Source organism: Vigna unguiculata, chromosome 4 (assembly GCF_004118075.2).
Source record: "Vigna unguiculata cultivar IT97K-499-35 chromosome 4, ASM411807v1, whole genome shotgun sequence".
NCBI lineage: Eukaryota > Viridiplantae > Streptophyta > Magnoliopsida > Fabales > Fabaceae > Vigna > Vigna unguiculata.
The window spans coordinates 31,285,325-31,292,769 of record NC_040282.1 but is presented as its reverse complement, the minus strand read 5'-3'; the positions used below and the strand labels follow the sequence as shown (position 1 = coordinate 31,292,769).

The following is a 7,445-nucleotide window of genomic DNA, read 5'->3' as shown; positions in this document are numbered from 1 at the left end:
CCCATGAGAATGAAACACTTAAAGAAAATGAAGCAAAGGAAAAGAGAGAAAAAAAGAGAAAGAGACGGAGAAAGGATACTTAGGGAAGACTTGCTCATCAAACAACAATGGGATCAACAATGGGAAGACGAAATGATGATAAAAAAGGATACAAGCTTAGAAATATATACTCATGAATTAGCTTGTTTACCCATTCCTAACAAACCTATGGGTGATCAAAGTCATACATGTAATCTGGTTGTTTGTTTGTGCAATATTACATTTTTTTTCTTTGAGCATTATATCTTTAATTTAAAATTATTTGATCATTTGTGCAGGTGCATATTTGACCCTGTAGGCAGACCTCCAAAATCTTTGATAATAAGATATTGCCCTATTATAGGATCCAAATCCCATTTTAGTAGAATTTCTAATTTTTTTTATTTAATCAATGTCTCTGATTTATGTTTTGTTTGTGCATAGGGCCTTCTAGAATTCAGGTTGAATTCTCTCCAAACAGGGGATAATGATAACGAATCTTCAAGTGAGACGAATTTGACGACAAATTCTCTTCAAGAATGAGAAAATGATAGAGGACTATCCCAAGATTCTATACAAGAAGAACTTGAAGATGAACCTTTGGATTTTCTTTTAGAAATTAGTTATGTTCTATGTGTTTGGGCTTTGGGCTTTCTTTTATATATTAGTTTATGTTTTTATGTTTTGGGCTTGGGTCTTCTTGTAGGGTTCTGAGGTTTTCTTGAACTTATGTGCTTATAAATAGAAGTACCAAAAATCGATGTAGACACTTTTTAGTCATATATTAAATTTGATTTCATTAAAGAGATGATTCTCTTTGTTCTTGGCTTAGGCCTATGGTTCTTATCAAAGATTAACATCTTTGTGGCGAATCTTCACTTGACTTATCAATCTGCTAGATTGTGACGTCTTCCATCTTTGTCTTATTCTACATTGTTCTCTGATTTATTCGTGTCGTGTCTCTTGAGGATTCAAATCCAAAAACGATCGTACTTTTTCCTGGATAGGATCGTATCAATAGCCGTGGAAGAAAAATAACCATTGCAAATATTTTTCTAACCATTAAGTCAATTTCATATTCACTTGAATGAGTTGCATCGGGGAAGCATTGATGTTGAAGATGCATTAAATGTGCTCCATGCATGCATTACATGAACTTATCTTCCTTAAGCAACATCCTAATAGTTGGTTAGCCTTATCAAGTCTTCAATCCAAGAACATTTACTTGAAACTCAGTAAAGCATAGATCTATAAATAGCAAATGATCATTTCTAGAGTTTATAGAGCATGTGTAAAGGAGTTAGCAATAACGAACCTTCAACAAACATTTTGAGGATGCCAAAATCTTTGTATAGTCATAAAATTTTGAGAAAGTGTAAAATATATAAAATAAATTAAAATTTAAAAACAACATTTTAAATTATATATATATATATATATATATATATATATATATATAATTTGCAGGGTCCTCTGAGCTCCATGATGGTTTGCCACTAAGAGTTTATATTTTTCACTTGAATTTCTTTTGATTAGTTTTTCTTTAACTGGGTTGGTTGTCATCTTACCTGTCATTTTGTTTATTTACCTTCATGTATTATGAAATGTGAGGTTTTATACTTAATATAACATTATATTATGATTAATGTAAAAAATCAAGTGATTTTTATTATTTCCATTGAAAATGTGTCAAATAATAAGAATGTTGTGATGATAAGGACAATCCTTTAGTCATTGTAGATAATGATATGAAAAGTCGTATGAAAACATGACAATCTCATTATTCAACACGTTTTAATGAAAACACAAAAAGTCACTCATTGTTCTACATCAATCATGAGAATATTTTTATATTAACCATCTAGTCTCGCATTTCTTAATATGTGAAAAATAAGTAACTAAGATGACAAACTAAGATAATAGTTACGTTGGCAACGACTCAATTGAAACATATAATATTTTTAAGTACTAGAAAACAAAAAAGAAAATTAACTCTCAAATACAAATATTTAAATTGATTAGTTAAGTCTTAATTTTTAACGATTTTACTTTTAATTGACTTTTAATTAAAATATTTTTAGTTAAATATATCATTTCTAAAAAATATTAAATATTTTAAATTGTTTTTATTTAAGCATATTGGTCCATTTATCAATGGAGTATAAAACAATAAAATGTAATTCTTTTTTATGAAGATAAATTTATTTGAATTATAAAAAATAAATTTCTAAAATTTTAAAGAGTTTAAAATCAGTTATTTCTATTTGAGATTTCAATTTGGATCAAATTAGAAATTTAAATGAATAAATTGGTAATAGAAAAATTAAGAATAACATAAATTTTACTTTTTTAATTACAAGCTTACAGTAAATAAAAACTTAATAAATATTAGAAATGAGTGATACATATAATTTAATTGAATTTGTTATAAATAAAGCTACATAGTTTGAGTAATTTGTTAACTATCTTGACGTTACAAAAAAAAAAAAGTGTTATACATATAACTTTTTATCCTTAAAAAAAAACAATAATCACTTGTTTACAGTCTACCGTTTTCCTCCTTAAAAAAAAGGCACTTAATAGATTATTTTCCTTTTTTAGTGTTTGCATTTTGTAAAGTTAAAATCTAATAAAAAAACTTAATATCGTCTGGCCTATTAGCTCAGCTGGTTAGAGCGTCGTGCTAATAACGCGAAGGTCGCAGGTTCGAGACCTGCATGGGCCACTTTTTTCAAACGTTTTTCATATTAGAATTAAACATTTTGTAATGTTTTCTTTGTTTTGCTGCATCGTCTGGCTTAATAGTTTAGTTGGTTATAGGTTTCGTGTTAATAACCAAGAGGCTTTAGGATCGAAACCTGCATAAGTTACCTATTATAAACGTTTTTCCTATTTTAATTAAACATTATCCAATATTTTCTTGTTTTTCGGCATCTTATGATACGTAACTAGGTACCTTTGAAAATATCTATAACTAATTATATTAACTTTTTTTAAAGTAAAAATCAATTATCGTTTAATTATATATTTTATATGAATTGAAAATATAATAGTTTAATAACTAATCATAATTATTTCTTATTTAATTATTTTTATTTGTAAAGATTCTAAAATTTATATACTAATATCTCTGCCAAGGAAAATGTAATCATACAACTAGCATTTTATTACATCTATTTTGTAATTAAATCATCTCATTCAATTTCTTTTTTTTTTAAACTACAATATGATACAAGTCTGAAGAGCTTGTGTACAAACATTCTACTTCCATATAAAAAAACATTTGATACTAATCATGAAATCAATGTAAACATTTATATATATATATATATATATATATATCACTCTTCTCTAATCTACCCATCCAATTCTATATATTTAATGTGCATCTTTAACATATTTTACTTTGCAACATTTGATACATCTACTTATTGGTTTTATCTAATACCCTCTGGTATGCACACAAAAAACCTTACAAATTCTGTAGAGGTTCATCCAGTTAGTACGGGTATTATTAAGCTGTCCCCAAAACCATTTATTATATAATCTTGAATTACATAATTAATGGACAATTAATCATGTGAACATTTTTAATTAGTATTTGGTATTATTATCAAATAATATTATGTTATAAAATAAAGCTAGCAACATAGAAAACAAGGAAAGGAAAAACAGATAATGAAGAGTAACTTTTGCATGTATCTTATTATTGATAGAAAGAACCCTAGTTGTATATACTCACAAACAGATTAAATAATTAATATAAATATTTAAACTTAAAAGAGGAGTAATTGTAATAAGTCAATCAATCATATCAAACATATGAGGTAACTGTATCAAATCAATGGACAACCATTAATTCATAACACTCCTCTCCTAATACAATAATACTCCCTCTCAAGTGTTCATTGATAAGAGAATGTGTTTAGTTAAAACCTTACTAGAAAACACCATTTGGGATAAAAACTTAGTGAAAGAAAAAGAGTACAACATTCTGTATTTTTTAATACAATATCATTTATCGCATATTTTATTAAGATGGTGAAGTCAAAATCCTAATAAAGGAAAAAGAGTACAATATTCTATATTTTTTAATACAATATTGTTTATCGCATATTTTATTTCTCCCCTTCATGTAAACTCATATCATTAAGATGGAAAAGTCTAATCTTGTGAACCAATTACATTTAAGTTCTCTTTGGTAAAGACTTTGTAAATAAATTTGTCAAATTTTCACATGAATAAGTCATTTGGATCTCTATATCACTTTTTCAATTGAACAATTCACTATTATCTTCATATAAGATTGTTGATTCCCCTTTTCCCGAGAATAGACCACAAGTTTGTCACACATATTGAATTATAGACCTTAACCAAACACTTCACGACTTACCTTATGTAATGCTAAAATTTTGCATGATTTAACGATGTTGCTATTATGGTTTGCTTCACTGACCACCATGAAACCATTATGTTATCACATGTGAACAAATATCTTGTTTGTGATAAACCACTATGACATTGTGAGGATATGCTAACTAACATGCATTTGCATAGCCATTAGATATGATTTTGAATCATTTGGATAAAATAAGCTCATCATAATACCCTTAAGGTAACAAATTATATGTTTTAGTCCAATCCAATGTCTTCTCGTAGGTGAAAAACTATATCTTCCTAAACAAATTTACAACAAATGAAATATCAGGTCAAGTATAATTAGAAAGATACATTAGTGCTCCTATCAAACTGAGATATGGTACTTCTAGACGAAGAAGTTCTTTATCATTTTCTTGAGGTCTAAAAGAGCCTTTATCAATATATAACAACCTCACGACCATTAGAGTGCATAATGGATGTGACTTGTCCATTTAGAACCTTTTAAGCACCTTCACTATATAATTCTCTTGATGTACAATCTTAATGTACAAAAACACCTTTACTTAAATACTTAATTTCTAATCTCAAAGAAAACTTTGCCCTTCCAAGATCCTTCATCTGAAATTGTTTCTTTAAGTAATCAATTTTCTTTGTGAACTTATTAAGAGTTCTAACGATGTTTATGTCATTTACATAAACAACAATTATGACAAATTCATTTTCTAATATTTTCATACAAATACAAGGACAAATAGGATAATTTTTATACCCTTCTTTTAACAAGTACTCATTAAGATGGTTATACCACATACATCTTGATTGCTTTAACCAATAAAGGGGAACTTGTTCAATCTTATTGAATAATCCTCTTTAGAATTTGTCTTGGACAAATTAAATCTTTTATGGATTTTCTGTTGCCAAAAGAGGAAGATTTAAACTTAAAAAGATTTTGATGATGACAAGGAATCTCAAGCATATATTAGAAGATAATTTGAAGACAATTTAATTTAAGTTTAAAGCTCTCTTGTAACAAGTTAATTATGTTTTGAGTAACTTAAATTAGCTTAGATCATTATGAAACAGCAACTAGCTCAATTCTCTAATACATTTTTTTCTTTAACTCAATTCTAGTGATATAAAGATATTTCAAATCTCTGTCATTATTTGTCTTAATACGATATCCATTTAGACAAATATTCTTGAAACTTAATAAGTTTCTATTAAACTTCTTGGTTGAAGTATAATAGCTTTTATGGAGCCTTCAAATATATTTGTAGTACCAGAGATAATGCTAATATTGACTTCTCGCATAACCAAACAAAAAAAATTATTACTCTTGAAAATCGTGTATGAGTGTTGCACTATCAACGAAACACAATATATTTATTAGTCTATACAACACTACTACATACCAAATGATCATATATATAATTAAATTTTAATGTACTTAATAACCTCAACTCGTTGTAGGTACCAATCAAAATTTATCAACTTCGCAAATCATATATCATCATATAATATCAAATAAAGCTAAGTATAAAACATCATCTCCGAAAAAACTTTGAATTTATATATATATAGTATAACAAAATAAAAACCACAAATTCATATCAAAATCCTTATTTCACATTCTTACACATAATACGTATATTTTAATATATCATTAACTTAAAAGATATCCATATGTAATATATGTATAAATATTAATATTTGAATATATCCATTCACACTTCCATAACAATTAGTATAGAAAATATATATAATTAGAAATACTCATCATACACTCGATTTACATATACATTCTATACTACAAAAAAAAAAAAATTCTTATACTTATACATAATACTAACATTAAACATGCATATTTTAAACCAATATATATATATATATATATATATATATATATATATATATATATATATATATTAAAAACACTATAGAAAATTCACTTTAAATTAAATTATAATAAAAATAAATTAAAAACTTCATCACGTAATTGTCATTTTATAACTTATATATATCTTGTATTGTTTTATTTGATTTTCAATAGAATTTCTATAAATAATGCATCTCTCAAATCTTTGTAGGCACAAAACCACACTTATATAGATGAAACTCTAATCAAATTTCTATTTAGTTAAATCTCTTGTGTAACTTTGGTGCTACTATATGGACATACTTTCTAAAACCTTATGAATGCAGTCATAATATTGCAATTAAATTCCTAATGTAATTTTCTACATGAATGTGTCTCCTCCATGAACATTTGGGTATTGTTATACTTTTTTGAGAAACTTTTATAAGAGTACCAAATTAATAGAGCATAATTTCAAAAAAAGAAAATACGAACAAATCAACAAACAATTGTAGAATACTTTTAAAAACAAAACTATTAAAGAAAATTTATAAAAATTTAATGACAAACTATCTATAGCAATATATAAAGAGATTCTCTCTTTTGTGTCCACATTTCAAAATACCAATTTTATCCTTTAAAATAAAATTATTTATTAAATTTTTTAAAATTGACCATTACTTTTACAAATCTTTTATAAAACCGTTTACATGTACTTTTTTTCTTTTTTCTTATTTATCAACGATTATTTTCTCATCTTTTCTAATATATTTAACTTTATTTTTAATAAATATAATTTTATTTTATATATTAACTTAATAACATTACAATATCATCACCTACTAATTTAATATCACACATATTAAAAAATGCGTACACACAAGCGCGATAGCGCATGTGTTTACGCTAGTAATGATAAAGAAAACAAACTTGTAAAAAAAATAAAGAAAAATATAAAAATTGTCAAATTAAATAAATAAATAAATAAAATTACTTTAAGATTCATACTAAAAAAATGAAAAAAGTCTATCAAAGAAAACAAGTCATTGAAACTCACACAAATTGCAATGATTCAATTAAGCTAATCTCACAAAGAAAAAAAAAATGTGTCCAATATTTGTTGATTTAAGGGATCTTGAATCTAACACTTTAAACTAAATAGTTTTTCTCTTTTCCTTTACGTATTTAGTTA

General features: G+C 25.8%; 1 non-coding gene across 1 annotated transcript; it reads left to right on the top strand.

The window, feature by feature from the left end:
• Positions 1-2,669: 2,669 nt before the first annotated feature.
• Positions 2,670-2,743, top strand: TRNAI-AAU. Its single transcript has one exon. It is a non-coding gene; the product is annotated as a tRNA-Ile (tRNA).
• Positions 2,744-7,445: the final 4,702 nt, after the last annotated feature.